Source organism: Triticum dicoccoides, chromosome 5B (genome assembly GCF_002162155.2).
Source record: "Triticum dicoccoides isolate Atlit2015 ecotype Zavitan chromosome 5B, WEW_v2.0, whole genome shotgun sequence".
Classification (NCBI taxonomy): Eukaryota; Viridiplantae; Streptophyta; class Magnoliopsida; order Poales; family Poaceae; genus Triticum; species Triticum dicoccoides.
The window spans coordinates 80,538,268-80,557,520 of NC_041389.1; positions in this window are offsets into that span (position 1 = coordinate 80,538,268).

Here is a 19,253-nt window from a genome sequence, read left to right on the forward strand (position 1 = left end):
AAACTTCAGCACACTATATAAATGTTTCCTTACCAACTTCCACTCACCAAAAGTATGAACCCTGTGCCTTGTTTCCTATCATTGCAATACCATTTACGCTCACTTTTATCACCTGTTACCTGATGACCCACAAGTGTAGGGGATCAATCATAGTCCTTTCGATAAGTAAGAGTGTCGAACCCAACAAGGAGCAGAAGGAAATGATAAGCGGTTTTCAGTAAGGTTTTCTCTGCAAGCACTGAAATTGTAGGTGATAGATAGTTTTGTGATAAGATAAAAAGCAACGAGTAACAAGTAAATAAAGTGCAGCAAGGTGGCCCAATCCTTTATGTAGCAAAGGATAAGCCTGGATAGTTTCTAATGATGAGAAAGGAGCTCCCGAGGACACATGGGAATTATCGTCAAGCTAGTTTTCATCACGTTCATATGATTCGCGTTCGGTACTTTGATAATTTGATATGTGGGTGGACTGGTACTTGGGTACTGCCCTAACTTGGACAAGCATCCCACTTATGATTAACCCCTATTGCAAGCATCCGCAACTACAAAAGAAGTATTAAGGTAAACCTAACCACATCATTAAACATATGGATCAATATCAGCCCCTAACGAAGCAACACATAAACTAGGGTTTAAGCTTCTGTCACTCTAGCAACCCACCATCTACTTATTACTTCCCCATGCCTTCCTCCAGGCCCAAATAATGGTGAAGTGTCATGTAGTCGACATTCACATAACACCACTAGAGGAAAAGACAACATACATCTCATCAAAATATCGAACGAATACCAAATTCACATGACTACTAATAGCAAGACTTCACCGATGTCCTCAGGAACAAACGTAACTACTCACAAAGCATATTCATGTTTATAATCAGAGGAGTAATAATATGCATAAAGGATCTGAACATATGATCTTCCACCAAGTAAACCAATTAGCATCAACTACAAGGAGTAATCAACACTACTAGCAACCCACAGGTACCAATTTGTGGTTTTGATACAAGATTGGATACAAGAGATGAACTAGGGTTTTGAGAGGAGATGGTGATGGTGAAGATGTTGATGGAGATTGACCCCCTCCCAATGAGAGGATCGTTTGGTGATGATGTTGGTGATGATTTCCCCCTCCCGGAGGGAAGTGTCCCCGGCAGAACAGCTTCGCCAGAGCCCTAGATTGATTCCGCCAAGGTTCCGCCTCGTGCGGCGGAGTTTCGTCCCATAAGCTTGCCCACGATTTTTTCCAGGGTAAAAGCGATGATATAGCAGAAGATGGACACCGGAGGCCCACCAGGGGGGCCAGGAGATAGGGGGCGCACCCTATAGGGGGGGCGCCCCCTGTCTCCTGGACAGGGTGTGGGCCCCCTGGTGTATTTCTTTCGCTAAAAAATCTTATTAATTCCAAAAATCCTATATCTACTATATATATTGCACTTGTATCACCATCTCTTCGCCGAACTAGTGCACCTATACAATTTACCATTGTATTGGTTGTGTTGGGGACACAAGAGACTCTTTGTTATTTGGTCGCAGGGTTGCTTGAGAGAGACCATCTTCATCCTACGCCTCCCACGGATTGATAAACCTTAGGTCATCCACTTGAGGGAAATTTGCTACTGTCCTACAAACCTGTGCACTTGCAGGCCCAACAACGTCTACAAGAAGAATGTTGTGTAGTAGACATCAATTATTCACACACGCACACATGCACACGAACTGCATGCACGCAACACTCACACGAACACATGCAGCCACACACGCACGCGACACTCACACATACGCACGCAGCCCCGCACACACGCAACACTCACACGCACACGCGCACGCATGCATGCACACACCACACGACCAACACACACTCTCACGCTCAAGTGCTCAACCTACACGTGCATGCGCACACATCAGGCCCTGACAGACACATACACAACCAGGTGATTCCCGTGCACGGGTTGGAGTCTTGTCATGCCTGCGTAAATTTGTGTTTATCTGACCTTTTTCCTATGCGAACTGACAGGTGGGACCCACAAGGAACGTGGTCAATTTCACTAGTCAACATGGTGCCATGCAGACTATTTGGCCGGTCAACAGAGTGCAATCCGATGTTGGACCGTGAGCAAGTGACTGTATAATCACCGCAAAACGTATATAGTGACCGTAATCAGCGTATTCTGAAGATCGGTGACCATATTATGCTTTTCTCTCTGTAGGCCCTCCAAAACTACATCTCTACACGTTCTTGAATGTTACATCTAACAACTATGCAATACAACACTACTACACTCTAACACAATAAATCATATGTGTTTTTAGTTTTACAAGATATCATATTGTTACTTAATTATTCAGTTTGCATACATTAAAATTGCCTTTGAAATGAATGTCCAATATCATCTACCGCGCAGGAAAAATCCCGCCCTTTCCTATTTAATCGGGCTTGTATCGATGGATCGTCCGAAACAACAAAACTATAGTACTATACAGTACAAGTGACAGTTCACTGGGCCGCTGTGTCGTGTACTCCTCCGTCGTAAGAGTGGAGCGCTCGCTTTCATAAATGTTCTAGTCCCTTTCGCCGACATGTGGGACATCAACCTACCGGGTCACGTGCCATACCAAAATACAGTGCAGAGCAGCCGGGGTGAAGCACCCCAGCCATGGCGCCGATGTAGTAATGAGTAATGAGGCGTCAAATCACAAAGCTGCACCTTTCCCGCAGTTAAGTTGGAGGGACGAAGTAATAATGCTAAAAAAAGAAGTTGGAGGGATGAAGCAACCATCATTTCACTCGTTGCTGAATCCGCTTCTCCCTCATCTTCTTCAAGTTAACCACATGTTGTTCTGCCGTTGTTCTGCCTCATGTGGGACGCGGATCGGCTTGGTAAATCACTGACACATGGGACCGCATGTTAGCAAACCGCCAGGCCAACGTCCTCTAAAAATAAGAAACCTTCCCCGCCATCCGCGCGACAAAATGACCTCCTTTTTACTAATCTTGATTCTATAATTTTTTAGATCAATATAATTGAGATTTGTATAGATAGCACACAGGAGCAAAACCAAGTGGTACGGTTAAGGGCATTCACAATGTGTAGCCAAATGTGAAAATAGCTTTTGGCATCGATGGGAACCATTGTGGACGGTGCTGCCAAAGCCAAAAAGATGGAACCGAAGCTCCCTGATTGATTGATTGAAGGAATAGAAAAATGCAACGTCTCTCCTCTTTCTCCGTGCTTGGACGCGTGTACAATATAAAGCACAGAGTCTGCTCCCCTGTCCCTTCTATCACAAATCACAAAGCAGTGAGGCGTCAAATCACAAAGCACGGATGAAGAAACCATCATTTCACTCTTTGCCGACTCCGCTTCTCCATCATCTTCTTCGAGAAACCACCTCACCACACTAAGCTGGACGGACGACGCTATTGGGTAATAGTAGTACTAGTACATTTCCGCGTCATTTGGTTCAACGGACATCCTGGATGCAAATAAGGCGGTTGTCTCGGCTTGCAGGCGACACTTGCGAACGACTTACCGTGGTCTCCCTCAATGGTGTTCTCCGTCGAACGCACTTCGCCAAACCACAATGTTCAAGATATCGTTGACATCACCGCAATGGGGAAGGAACTCAAATATAGTTACTACCTCCATTTTTTTGTACACAAGGCCAGTATATCAAAATTACAATTTGCAAAAGGCCACTAACACTAATCAAGGCAAAATTGATGGGGTTTTCCTCATACTAGCAACCAAGGACATTAATATACCCTTGCATGCATGCAGAAGTGAGAAGCTTGGTTTGCATGGCGCTACATTAATCAAGCGATGAGGAGTGAGATGGTTAGCTCTTTGGGCTTTGGAGAAAAAAATAGGCATTAATTGACACGTCAAATGATGATTTGTATCGATTAATCCCGCGAAGGAAAACCTCGCCTTTCTTTTTTAACACCAGTACTCCTAGTACATACGTACTTATCCTGTATGGGTCTAGGCCTTGCATTGCCATACTTCGCCACACATTTTTGCCAAGCTTGCCTAAAGTTTTCAAAATGAAAAGGAGGTACACTTGCGCACGACTGTCGCGATCGCACCGCATCCTCACACAGTTGCTCCTGCATGCCGCGATCGCACCGCACCCTCACACAGTCGCTCCTGCACGCCTCAAACCCAACCAAGCGAACGCACTCTCACTGACACGTGCTACGGCATGTGAACGAACCAAACTCAGCCATCCTACCGCTGACACATAATTTCCGTTCATACAGTATGTTTATCCAACCGCATGTTGGGGAGGACCCGTACAGCCCGTGCGGTGGTCTGTTGGGGAAGAAGAAGAGGTGAGGAAGAAGGGTTAGGACACGTAGGATATTCATCCGACCGCCTGAAATGGTGGAGACTTGTGTAACAATATATGTTTTTACATAGCAAAAGATCCCTAAAAACAACAACATAAAGAAAAACTATCACTACTCGCAGAACGAGACGGCCTCGTCGTCTTTGGCTGCCGGCGCGAACCAGTCGTAGCTGCCGACGTGTGTCTCCTCACCATGGTTGTCCTCGGCCTCTAGCTACTCATTCACACAGAGTGTGCAGGCACTCTGCACGGATGTGAGCACCGCCCGGTTCAAGTCGAGGACATCCGGTTTCGCCTGCAGGAGGGCCTCGATGGTAGCGGCATCCGCGCGCTCCATGTCGAGTTGAGCCTCCGCCGCTGAAAGTGCTAGTATCGACTAGAGGGGGGGTGTGAATAGGCGATTTTTATGAAAGTCTTCAAAACTTGGAAGTTTTGAAGACAAACACCAGAAACAACCTAATTGATATGCAGCGGAAGATAGACTACCCTAAACAAGCCATAGTCAAGTATGTAATAATGTGAAAGTACAGGACTAATAGCAGTAAGGTAGTAAGGATCAAGATGGAAGATAGTATGAAGCCAATCAACAATAGTAGTCAAACAATGAAGTCAAACAGATGAACAGATAAGCAATGACTTCATGAAGACAAACTTAAGTAAGGTTGGAAGGGATAGAACTAGTTGCTTGTTGAAGACACAGGATTTGTTGGACCAGTTCCAGTTGTTGTGACAACTATACGTCTGGTTGGGGAGGCTGAGATTTAACTCAGAAGACCGTGTCTTCACCTTATTCCCCTTGAGCTAAGGACACCCAGTCCTCGCCCAATCACTCTGGTAAGTCTTCAAGGGAGACTTCCAAACCTTCATAGACTTCGTTCACCGGCAATCCACAATGACTCTTGGATGCTCAGAACACGACGCCTAACCGGCTGGAGGATTCACAGTCCTCAAGTGTAATAAGTCTTCAGGCCACACAGATAGAAAGACTTCAGTGATGCCTAACACTCTTTGGCTCTGAGTGTTTGGGCTTTGTCCTCGCAAGGATCTCTCTCTCAAATGCTTCGAGGTGGGTTGCTCTCAAATGACAAAAGCCGTGCACAAACTCTGAGCAGCCACCAATTTATGGTGTAGGGGTGGGCTATTTATAGCCACTGGGCAACCCGACCTGATTTGTCCAAAATGACCCTGGGTCACTAAGGAACTGACACGTGTTCCAACGGTCAGATTTCAAACACACGCGGCAACTTTACTTAGGCTACAAGCAAAGCTGACTCATCCAACTCTGGATAAGATTTGCTCTCGTTGTCTTCGCTCGAAGACATAGGATTTGGGTTGAGCATCACTTCAGTCACTCTGACTTAGTTCACTTGGACCCCACTTAACAGTACGGTGGTTCCTATGACTCAACAAAGAAGAAAAGAAACAACGAAAACACACAGTCTTCGCGCTCCAAAGTCTTCACGCAATGTCTTCTCATGTCATAGTCTTCAATAAGAATATCTTCTCTTACCACCATTGTCTTCAATGTCTTCATACATTTTTAGGGGTCATCTTCGGTAGGGAAACCGAATCAATGAGGGACACTACCTGTGTTATCCTGCAATTCTCACAAACGCATTAGTCCCTCAACCAACTTTGTCGTCAATACTCCAAAACCAACTAGGGGTGGCACTAGATGCACTTACAATCTCCCCCTTTTTGGTGATTGATGACAAACTGGTTGAAGTTTTCAATGGGGATAAAGTATGTGAAATTGTAAGGATAGGAATTTGTCTTCATAAGTTGCAAGGGCTCCCCCTGAAGATGTGCATATAAGTATTTTGCTTTTGGAATGCAAATGCACATGGCAGGTTGTACTTGTGGAGATCCACTTCAACTTATGAAGATAATTCATCATGCATGAAATGATATAGTATTAAGAATGACATGCATAATGAAAAATGGACGTCTGCAGAATGATCTAAGTGCGGAAGTTATCATTGCACATGCGGAATTTATCATTGCAAAGCAAATAAGTAGCAGAAGTAGCAGACAACCATCAAGTTTAGGTGTTACAACTCAAAGAACCAAATGTTTCAAAATGCAAGAGTTGTAAGCACGCAGCAAAATATAATGCAACCGCCCATATGAACCCCCTTGAAGACTATCAACTCATATGCTTCTCCCCCTTTTGTCAGTAATGACCAAAAAGGTTTGAAGACATAGAGCATCTACTCGTCATCATGAGTAGGTGAAGCAGCAGGGTTGTCGTTGTTGGTTGGCGGTGCAGACGAGCTTGGTGCAGTGTCGATGCGTGGAGTAGTAGTTGGAGGTGGTGAAGTAGCGTCATCTTCATCATCGATCACCCTGGCATTAACTGTTGCCGCGGAAGAGGAATATTCATAGTCTTCAAGAGATGGAGTTCGACGGAGGGTAGCAGTCCTTGGAGGAGTGGAGTCGAACTAGAATCTTTCATTGAAGCCATCATCTTGAAGATCAGCTCCAGCGCTGAGTAGGGTCAAACTCTTCCATGATCTTCGGCAAGTTTCATGAGCAACAAAAGCATTCTTGGTGGCAAGGTTGCGAATGCGATTGACATCCACCAAGAGGCTTTGCATTTGGCGCTTGAGCCAGAAATGATGCTTATCCTGCTTCTGATGAAGAGCCACAAGAAGCTCTCGGTCATTAAGAACACGAGAACGCTTCCGAGGCCTTTGCGCAATGGTGCTTTCAGTGGCTTCAGTTGGCGCTCTGTGAGGCAGACGGGTGTTACCAGCAAGTGGATAGAATCTTGTTGCTGCATGAACACCTTCAATAGGCTGAGTGAAGCTTTGGTGCTCAATGTTCTGAAGACAAAGTGGCGTCTTGGCAGGGTCAGAGTATACAGCATCAACTGACATATCAACCTCGGGCAGAAATATGATGTGATTGCGAGCAGAGGGCTGATAATTGACAGATGAGTGTCGCTTGATGAGGCGCATGACCCAGGGAGCATAAAACTTCAGACCAAACAGGTCAGAGCCGGAAGCAGCAAGTTGCCTGATGAAGAATTCCTGAGTGTTGAAGTTGATGCCATTAAGAATATAGAAGACCAAAGTCTTCATGGCTCCTTCAAGCTTGGCCGATGATGAGTGTCCCTTGACTGGCCATAGAGTTTGCCTGATGATATGTTATATGGTGCGAGGAAGATACTCAAGGTCTTCAACAAAGAAATGTGTGGGATACTCAGCGTCAGATGGCAAAGGCTTCATCATGCTCAGCATCTGGCTCATGTTGGGTTCTGGCTTATGAAAGATGCTCTCCACAGCATTGCGGTGTAGCTGACAGTTAGGCTCATACAGTTCTCCAGGAGTGGCTAGCCTAGTAAGCTCGATGATGTCCATAGCTTTGGCTTCATGATGAACATTGCCAGTCATCCACTCGAGAACCCAAGTCTTGATGTCTCTGTAGTAGCCGCGAATGTGCAGAGTGGCATAGAATTGAAGCAATAGCTCTTCATTCCAATGTTCCTTGTCTGTCACAAAATGGAGCAGACCAGCATCGCGAAAGCAGTCAAGTGCTTCTTCCAAGCACGGCAGTCCAGCAATAGCTTCAGTGTCAAGACGCATATGAGGAAAATTGCGCCCTTGATCATATAGCACGCATGAGTAATAGCTTCTCTGCGGATAGCTCCAGAACCGATCTGTGAAATCCTTGGCTTGGAGTAGGGGTTCTTGGCGCTGTCAAAGAAGGTATTGTGGCTCTTGAAGCCATTTGCATTGAAGGACCCGGGGGAGTTGGCAGTACCTGGAAACCTTGGCAATCTCGGCTTTGGCTTCTGGACCTGAGGCCGATGCTCAACATGATAGTCAAATTGGGGTCCTGAGGCAGCAGGCGGAGGCACCAGAACGGGCCATCAGACAGTGACAAGCTGACCGTGATTGTATGCTTTCTCAATAGTGTGAGGCCTTGGTGGCGGAACAGGAGTAGGGGCAACATCAGAGGGTTCAGGCTGCACAATAGGTGCTTCAGGAGCAGTTGTCAGATTGGCTTCGTGTGCAGCCTCCTCATTGGCGTCAGGTGCAGCATTCTCATGAGCTTCAGGTGCTTCAGGATTAGTGGCCACATTTGCTTCAGGCATAGTGGCCTCATTGGTTTTAGGCACACTGGTTGGTGCAGGCTCCACATTGGCGTCAGCCATGACTACGTCACTGGCTTCATTGGCGTTGGTTGTGGCAGCCTCAACATTTTCAACCTCCTCTTGACGAACAGGAGGGTCGGGCACAGGCACGTTCAAATCATGAACTGCCTCTTCTTCAATCGCTGGGGGTGTTTGTACACGAACTTCTTCTTCTTCAATAGCAGGGGGAGTTGGTACACGTTCTTCTTCTTCTTTTTCTTCGGCTGATGCAACCGGAATGTCTTCAGCAGCATGTGCTTCAGACATGGAGATGTTCACTGTTGGAGCTGGTTTAGAGAATACTTGTCGTGCAACAGGTGAACATTGCACTTCTCCTTCAGGAACGCTCGACAAAGGGACGTCAGGCCTTTGTCCTCTTCGAAGCCTGCGAAGCGCTGGCTTCAAGTTTGGAGATGGACTTGGCTGAGCCTGAAAGTCTTCATCCTCTTCTTGCACTGGGGGTGTAGCTTGTTGTTGTTGTTGGGGAGTACTGGGGGAGTCTTGGTGTTGTTGTGGGTGATCAGCCCACGATGCATCCTGAGCAATCGGCGTCAATGGGCGACCAATGCTGATGAGTTCGCTGTTCGTACGAACAGGCGATGATACCACTTGATGTTCGATCTGAGGAAGAACTTCATCATCATTTACATTGTCATTTTGACCAATGTCTTCAGCAGCATTGGGTTCAGCTGCTGGAATATCTTCAGTCTCATGAGCCTCTGTGGTAGCAGGCTCATGGACAACCATCCTTCTTTCTTGATGAACAGACACAGCGCGGACCACGGAAATGGGTTCAACGACTAAGGGCTCTGTGGAAGCAGCCCTAGTCTTCTTGGTCTTGCGCTTCTTCTTGGAGGGAGCGGCATCAGAAGCTTCAGCATTCTTTCTCTTTCTCGCATCAGCCTCGGCAGCCTTCGTCTTCTTCTGTTCTGAAGCGGTTGTAGTGACCTTTGGCTTCGAGCCAGTCATGCTGCTCGGGAAGATAATGCGAGGGGCTTCTTGGCTTGAAGGCTCAGGCTGTTCAGCAGGGTGCTTCTTCTTCCTCTTTGCAGCCATCCTGGGATCAATGCCAGGGCGGCCAAGGGACTTGCGCTTCTCAGCCTCATTGTAGGCAAGCACACACTTATCAGCCAAAAGCTTCATGCGTTCTCGAGAGCCCTGAGCTTCTTGGCGTTTCTTCAGAAAGGCTTCTTTAAGCTCATGGAGCATGACCTTGAAGTTGCGGATGTCTTGAACACTCAGATTGGCCACATGCTTCTTGAATTGAGCCTTCTCAAAATCAATCTTGTTTTTGAGCTCAACGATGCGCTGAGCAAGAGCTAGCTCAAAAGCAATGGTGCCATTGAAGGCGACACTGAGGCCAACTGGGAGCTGTAAATCTTCAAAGCTGACGTTGGGGGTGTCAAACCACTCATCAATGAAATTGTGAATGATGGCCACAACAAACAGAGGCAGGTTTCTGAAGATTTCTGCTTCTTCTTTGCTCTTAATCAGCTGCTCAAGAGCATCATCAGCAAGATCTTCATCACTTGATAGATCAATGGGTTCTTCACGCAGAATGGCAGCAGGAGTCAAAGCTCGCTGATCAGATGGTCTAACAAGCTGCTTTTTCTTGTCTGTTCTCTTGGAGACACGGGACAGATCTTCAGATTGCACACTGGCTTCAGGAGGTGCAGTGGCCAGTGGCTTCGCATGCAAAGTCTTCGGAGCTGGCTTTGCAGCTGAGGTTGAAGCCTTTGACTTCTTTTGCTTCTGTGGCTTTGGAGGAGGAGGAGCAGGGGCTTCATCAGAGTCAGCACCATTGTCAGAATGATCTACTCTGGCGCCTTGGACCATGATGTAGGTGATGAGACCGTCAAGGTTGGCATAGGGGCCAATGACATTGGGATTAGCTTCACGGGAGCCATCAGCACGGGGAGCAGAGGGACCTGGATTGAAGTCCAAACCCAAGGACTTCTTGTTCTCCTTAGCCGAAGCCACAACAAACTGATAGTTGCGCTTGAAGAGCGAATCTTCACGACACCATAGTAGTGAAGTGGGATCTGCGTTAGCTAGCTGTGGCCCACGGACCATGCATGGATAGAAGCCTTGTTCAATGGCTTCAGCTCGGCTCTTGGGTTGAAGCCCTCGATAGAGGATATCGCCCCATGGTCTGTTGACGGCATGCTTCTCTGCATATTCCTTTGTCACAAATCTGTACTTGAACCACTCCTCAGCCCAATAGCGTCGAATCCATTGGATTCGCGTCTTCCTCTGATGATAATTCTCTTCAAGATCTATCTTGTACAGTTCTGCTAAGTCATCAGGCAGATCTTTAGATGTGTCTCCTCTGCGCTGTCTGCCACCCTTCCTTGCTGATTTCTCTGTTGCCATGAACTTCAAGCTGAAAGGCTTCAGGACGTTCAAAGGCTTCAAAGATTTGCGCTTGCTGGTCAAGCAGGAACTGGCTTCAGGAGAATTTATATGATGCTGTAAGTATTCTGCAAATGAATGCAGACTATGAGAACCAAGGGATTCTCCCACGGACATGTACCTGTGACAGCATTAGAGATGCGAGGGAAGGGGAAGAGGTCATATGCATTCTCAGAAGATTTTGAAGATAAATCAGTTTGAAGACATTGACCTCATGTTGCGAAGACATTCACTTATATAGGTGAGTTGGTTCCAGATTTGTACCAATCCGTGAATAAGTACAAGTGAGGAATCAAACTAGAAGAAATCTAAGTGAATCGACTAAGCAGTATGAGATGCAGACGGAATAGATCTAGCTTTGAGTAGACAGAAACTACTTTCGGTAAACAGGATGAATCTTGAAGATCAAAAAGGTGGTAAAAATAGAGTTATAATTACCGCACGAAGAACTGCTAGATGGAGAAGAATAGGAGACCGAGAAGTTCAGCCCACTGTGCCCTAACTTGGCGACGGAGGACACCTATGGCGACGGCGGAGAGGACGATGTCCGCGGCCGGCGTGAGGACGGCGTCGGAGAAGTCACGGCAGCTAAGCGCTTCGTCACTGGCGTCGTCGCGAGCTAGCAGTGGCGCTAGGGTTTTGACGGAGGTGGAGAGGTGGAAGAAGTATTTCTTTACCGCAGGGGGACAAGTATTTATAAGTAGGTGAGAGACACAGCGCAATTACGCTGGTGCCCCCGGCGGTTCACATCTGAGGGGCACGTGGCACGCATGCAACATCCTCAGGGTTGTCCCACGTTCCCACGCCCGCCAGGCATGTCGGAGAGTTGTTCCGGCTTCTCCGGATTTCAACAGTAAAGATAAGCCATTAAGAACAGATTTAATGTTTGTCTCTTTGCCTTCTGCTGACTAGGACGCAGAGAAGACATTCGACAGTTTCAACAGAATGCATATGATTTGGATAGATAGATTTTGAGATGGAAAGCATAGAGAGGTTAGGGTCCGATCACATTCACTTAGTTCAAAAGACCCAATCTTGAAGACATAGCTATAAGTGAATGCTGTAGAGGACAGAACACTAGTATATATATATATCAAAAAGCAATCAAATCATCATAGTGCAGAAAGTCATGAAGACAAATTGAAACTGAAGAAAAACCAAATGCGAAGTCATTGCAATATGATGCCTTGAATGAAACACTTCAAACAAGAAAAGTTGGTGGCGGCGTTACCCACCGTATAGGAAGTATTAGACCCAGACACGGCGCACAATTATCATGGCGCTCCGAAGTCAAATTCCATGTTAATATGTTCACACTCAGAGTGTAAGTCTTCATTGACTGAAGATATACCTTACTTTGTGTGTTGCACATCTAAGTCATCAACATGCATAAGTGTTAGGATGTGTGCCTGATCACAGGACATTAGAGGATTCTAAGATATTTAGCTCACACCGTAACTTGCAAAACCTTTTCTCATCCAAGCTTTGTGAAGATATCTGCCAGTTGCTCATCAGAGTTGACGTGAATGATGTCAATATCTTTCTTCATAACATGATCTCTGAGAAAGTGATGACGAATTTCAATGTGCTTTGTCTTTGAGTGTTGGACTGGATTGTTGGCTATCTTGATGGCACTCTCGTTGTCGCAGAAGAGAGGTACTTGTTTCAGGTTGATGCCATAGTCCTTGAGAGTTTGCTTCATCCATAGAAGCTGAGCACAACAGGATCCAGCAACAATGTATTCAGATTCAGCAGTTGAGAGTGATACACAGTTCTGCTTCTTCGAAGACCAACAGACAAGTGATCGACCAAGAAAATGGCATGTGCGAGATGTAGACTTGCGATCCACCTTGTCACCAGCATAATCAGCATCCGAGAATCCAACCAAATCGAATCTTGAGCCCTTGGGATACCATAATCCGAGTGTTGGGGTGTAAGCCAAATATTGAAGAATTCGCTTCATAGCTAAGTGATGCGATTCCTTTGGTGCCGCTTGGTACCGAGCACACATGCAAACACTAAGCATAATATCTGGCCTAGATGCACATAAATAAAGCAAAGAACCAATCATGGAGCAGTATACCTTTTAATCGAACTCTTTACCATTGTCGTCGGGACCAAGATGGTGCTGGCTGGCATTGGCGTCGTGTAGCCTTTGCAGTCTTCAATTCCAAACTTATTCAGGCAATCTTTGAGGTATTTCTCTTGATATATGAAGATGCCATTCCTCTGCTGACGAATTTGAAGACCAAGGAAGAACTTCAGCTCACCCATCATGAACATTTGATATTGCTCTTGCATCATGTACCCAAACTCATCACTGTACTTCTGGTTGGTGCATCTGAAGATTATGTCATCCACATATATTTGGCACACAAATAGTTCACCATCATATGTCTTCGTGAAGAGAGTGGGATCGAGGGATCCAGGTTTGAAGCCTTTGCTCTTCAGGAAGTCTTTGATTGTATCATACCAGGCACGAGGGGCTTGTTTGAGGCCATACAATGCCTTGTTTAGCTTGTACACCATATCAGGATGTTTTGGATCTTCAAAGCCAGGTGGTTGTGCGACATATACTTCTTCTTCAATCTTGCCGTTGAGAAATGCACTCTTCACATCCATTTGATATAGCAAGATATTGTGATGATTTGCGTAGGCTAGCAGTATGCGAATAGCTTCAAGCCTAGCGACAGGAGCAAATGTTTCATCGAAGTCAATTCCTTCAACTTGAGTGTATCCTTGAGCCACAAGACGTGCTTTGTTTCTGACGACTTGACCATGCTCATCTTTCTTGTTGCGATATATCCATTTTGTTCCAATAATGTTATGCTTGCGAGGATCCGGTCGCTTGACAAGTTCCCAGACATTATTCAGTTTGAGCTGTTGAAGTTCTTCTTGCATGGCTTGAATCCATTCTGGTTCCATAAAAGCTTCAGCAACTTTCTTGGGTTCTGATATTGACACAAATGAAAAGTGTCCATAGAAGTTTGCTAGCTGTGTTGCTCTTGATCGAGTGAGCGGACCAGGTGCATTGATGCTGTCAATTATCTTCTCTATTTGAACTTCATTTGCAACACGAGGGTGAACAGGACGAAGATTTTGCTCTGGCTGATCATTTTCATCATTGGGAGGATTGTCTTCGGACTGATCATTGTCTTCAGGTTGAGTTGGTGCAGAGATGATAAGTTCCTCTTCAGGCTGTGCTTCAGAGGGCATGATTTCACCAGTTCCCATCAGCTTGATTGCCTCATTTGAAGGAGCTTCATCCAGTGTACTTGGCAGGATCTCTCTCTGTGAACCATTGGTTTCATCAAATTTCACATCCACAGTTTCAACGATTTTGTAGAGATAAAGGTTGAAGACTCTGTATGAGTGTGAATCCTTTCCATAGCCAAGCATGAAGCCTTCGTGAGCCTTAGGTGCAAATTTTCACTTGTGATGGGGATCCTTGATCCAGCATCTTGCTCCAAATACTCTGAAGTAACTGACATTTGGCTTCTTGCCAGTGAGTAGCTCATATGATGTTTTGTTCAGAAGCTTATGGATGTATACATGATTGATGATGTGACATGCTGTATCAATAGCTTCGGGCCAGAACTTTCTTGGTGTCTTGTACTCATCTAGCATTGTTCGAGCCATTTCAATGAGGGTTCTGTTCTTGCGCTCAACGATGCCATTTTGCTGAGGTGTGTATGGAGCAGAGAACTCATGAGTGATTCCCATTGTATCTAGATACAGATCAAGTCCAGTGTTCTTGAATTTAGTGCCATTGTCACTTCTGATGTGCTTGATCTTCACTCCATAGTTGTTCATTGCTCGAGTTGCGAAGCGCCTGAAGACATCTTGCACCTCAGTCTTGTACAGAATTATATGAACCCATGTGTATCTTGAGTAGTCATCAACAATGACGAAGCCATAGAGACAAGCAGTTGTTGTGAGGGTGGAGTAGTGAGTAGGTCCAAATAAGTCCATGTGTAACAGCTTGAAGGGTTGAGATGTTGTCATGATTGTCTTCAATGGGTGCTTTGCCCTTGTCATCTTTCCAGCTTCACAGGCACCACACAGATGATCCTTCTTGAACTTGACATCTTCGATGCCTATGACATGCTTCTTCATGACGAGTGAGTGTAAGTTCCTCATGCCAGCATGTCCCAGCCTTCGATGCCAGAGCCAGCATTCTGAAGCTTTTGTGAGAAGACATACATCAAGCTGTGGACCTGCTGAGAAATCTACCATGTACAGATCATCTTTTCGATACCCTTCAAAAACTAGAGATTTGTCAGATTCCATTAGTACAAGGCATCGATATTTGCCAAATATCACAATCATGTTCAAGTCACAAAGCATTGAGACAGACATTAAGTTGAAACCAAGGGATTCAACAAGAATCACTTTATCCATGTGTTGATCCTTTGAGATTGCAACTCTACCTAGACCCAATACTTTGCTTCTACCAGTGTCAGCAAATGTGATGTGACTTTTGTCGGATGGTTGTAAGGTTGAGTCCATGAGAAGTCTTCGATCACCAGTCATATGATTTGTGCATCCACTGTCCATAATCCATTCTTAAGCTTTTGGTGATGAACCCTACAGTGCAGTTAGGAGGATAGGCTTCACACAAGTGTTGTGAAGCATATGCATTTGATACATATAGGGACAGTCACAGCTTATATCAAAGTTAGGACATTGACTGATGAGAAATTCAGATGTGAAGCATATAGAATTATATTTTAACGTGCGTCCTCAGTGAGTTTTAGGTCCCCAGCAATAGTATCGGACGCCATTGATTGCTGACTGGAGACCATATTCTGCAAAAGAGAGTTAGTTCTTCTTTGCCACCCACATTTTCAGTGGGGGCTTAGAAGCAATGAGTCTAAGTGCAGCATCTGAGAATTTTGGCTTTGAAGCCCTAGCAAATAGCCTTGCAGGAGATGAATGATACTCATATGAATAAGCAGAAAAGTTTTTAGTCCTATGAACATAGCGGTTCGAAGATACATGCTCATATTCATAAGTCTGAGCATGATTTTCCTGCAAAACATTGGCGTTAGGGTGACTCATGTGAGTCCTGTATCTGTATGAAGCCTTTGGGCCATATGAAGCTATAGGTCTGGGGTTTGTCTTCTTCCTTGGTGGTGTCATGACGACATTCATAGGAAGATTCTCAATGTACCGCTTAGGTACCCAGATCTTCTTCATAGGTGGTCCATTCCTGCAGTTAGTACCAATGTACCTGGCAAACACTTCACCATTCTGATTTTTGAACAACTTATAGTTTGCATCAAAGGATTCATCAATGATAATAGGATTAGCACAGGTAAAGCCAGATAAGGTAGATGGATCTACTGAAGGTTCCTTTGCAGCAACCCATGTGGTTTTGGGGTACTGCTCAGGCTTCCAGTACGAGCCATCAACATTCATTTTCCTTTCGAACCCAACACCCTCTTTCCTAGGGTTTCGGTTCAGAATCTGCTTTTTGAGGACATCGCAGAGAGTCTGATGTCCCTTCAAACTTTTGTACATCCCTGTTTCAAGCAATGTCTTCAACATAGCATTTTCATCAGCAACAGCAGTGGTATCCTCCGCAGAGGGGTTAGTGACCACATCAGTAGGTGAAGACAATGAAACAGTAGCAGCAGTGGAACATTCAGCAACAGATGTAGCGTTATCACGCTCAATGCATTTTAGACATGGTGGTTCAAATCCTTCCTGAGCGGAACTGATCTGTTGAGCGCGAAGTGACTCATTTACCTTTTGAAGATCTTCATGAGTCGCTCTCAATTTCTCAAGCTCTTGTTTCCTTTGAAGATAATCATAGGAGAGCCTTTCATAAGTAGTTGAGAGTGATTCATGACGACTTTCAAGTTCTTGGTACTTAGCATGAAGACTTTTTATGTCATCAACTAAGGACTGTGAACGTGTCATTTCAGCGTCCAACAGGTCATCGCTTTTGTCTAACAGTTTTTGAGTATGTTCCATAGCCTTTTGTTGTTCAGTTGCAATTTTAGCAAGTGTTTTGTAGCTGGGTTTGGATTCACAATCAGAGTCATCTTCACTTGAAGTTTGAAAGTAAGCATCACGTGATTTTACCTTGGCACCGCGTGCCATGAAGCAGTAGGTGGGAGTAGGATCGTCTTTGTCATTAGCCTCAACGTTGGTGTGGAAGTCATTGTCTTCAGTGTTGAAGATGGACTTGGCAACATAGGCAGTGGCTAGAGCCAGACTTGCAACGCCAGGGTTAGACTCCTCTCCAGACTCCACCTCCGCCTCCTCCGAAGCAGACTCCTCCTCTGAATCCATTTCCTTGCCAACAAAAGCACGAGCCTTGCCAGATGAGCTCTTCTTGTATGATGAAGACTTGGAAGAAGACTTAGAAGACTTTGAGGATTTCTTCTTCTTCTTGTCATCACAATCATATTCCTTGCTTTTCTTCTTCTTCTTCTCATTGTCCCACTATGGACACTCAGATATGTAGTGGCCAGGTTTCTTGCACTTGTGGCGGGTTCTCTTCTTGTGATCATGTGTGGAAGCTTCATCATTCCTTGAGCTAGATCGTGAAGACTTTCTGAAGCCTTTCTTCTTTGTGAATTTCTGGAACTTCTTCACAAGCATAGCAAGTTCCCTTCCAATGTCTTCAGGATCTTTAGAACTGCAGTCAGATTCTTCTTCAGATGAGGAAACAACTTTTGCCTTCAAAGCACGAGTTTGGCCATAGCTTGGACCATAGATATCTCTTTTCTCAGATAGCTGGAACTCATGTGTGTTGAGCCTCTCAAGTATATCAGACGGATCGAGTGTCTTGAAGTCAGGACATTCTTGTATCATGAGGGCAAGGGTGTCAAAGGAGCTGTCAAGTGATCTCAGCAGTGTCTTGACGATTTTGTGCTTGGTAATCTCAGTTGCGCCAAGAGCTTGAAGTTCATTTGTGATATCAGTGAGGCAATCAAACGTGAGCTGGACATTCTCATTGTCATTTCTCTTGAAGCGGTTGAAGAGGTTGCGGAGAACACTGATTCTTTGATCTCTCTGAGTTGAAACGCCTTCATTGACCTTGGATAGCCAGTCCCAGACTAGCTTCGGCGTTTCCAGAGCACTCACACGACCATACTGTCCTTTGGTCAGATGACCATAGATGATGTTCTTCGCAGTTGAGTCCAGTTGAATGAACTTCTTGACATCAGTGGGGGTGACACCTTCACCATTTTTGGGAACGCCATTCTTGACGACATACCAGAGGTCGACACCAATGGCTTCAAGATGCATGCGCATCTTATTCTTCCAGTAGGGATATTCAGTTCCATCAAACACAGGGCAAGCAGCGGAGACCTTGATTATCCCTGCAGTCGACATAGCTGAAACTCCAGGTGGTTAAACCGAATCACATAGAACAAGGGAGTACCTTGCTCTGATACCAATTGAAAGTGCTAGTATCGACTAGAGGGGGGGGGGGTGAATAGGTGATTTTTATGAAAGTCTTCAAAACTTGGAAGTTTCGAAGACAAACACCAGAAACGACCTAATTGATATGCAGCAGAAGATAGACTACCCTAAACAAGCCATAGTCAAGTATGTAATAATGTGAAAGTACAGGACTAATAGCAGTAAGGTAGTAAGGATCAAGATGGAAGATAGTATGAAGCCAATCAACAATAGTAGTCAAACAATGAAGTCAAACAGATGAATAGATAAGCAATGACTTCATGAAGACAAACTTAAGTAAGGTTGGAAGGGATAGAACCAGTTGCTTGTTGAAGACACAGGATTTGTTGGACCAGTTCCAGTTGTTGTGACAACTGTATGTCTGGTTAGGAAGGCTGAGATTTAACTCAGAAGAACGTGTCTTCACCTTATTCCCCTTGAGCTAAGGACACCCAGTCCTCGCCCAATCACTCTAGTAAGTCTTCAAGGGAGACTTCCAAACCTTCATAGACTTTGTTCACCGGCAATCCACAATGACTCTTGGATGCTCAGAACGCGACGCCTAACCGACTGGAGGATTCACAGTCCTCAAGTGTAATAAGTCTTCAGGTCACACAGACAGAAAGACTTCAGTGATGCCTAACACTCTTTGGCTCTGGGTGTTTGGGCTTTGTCCTCGCAAGGATCTCTCTCTCAAATGCTTCGAGGTGGGTTGCTCTCAAATGACAAAAGCCGTGCACAAACTCTGAGCAGCCACCAATTTATGGTGTAGAGGGTGGGCTATTTATAGCCACTAGGCAACCCGACCTGATTTGTCCAAAATGACCCTGGGTCACTAAGGAACTGACACGTGTTCCAACAGTCAGATTTCAAACACACGCGGCAACTTTACTTGGGCTACAAGCAAAGCTGACTCATCCAGCTCTGGATAA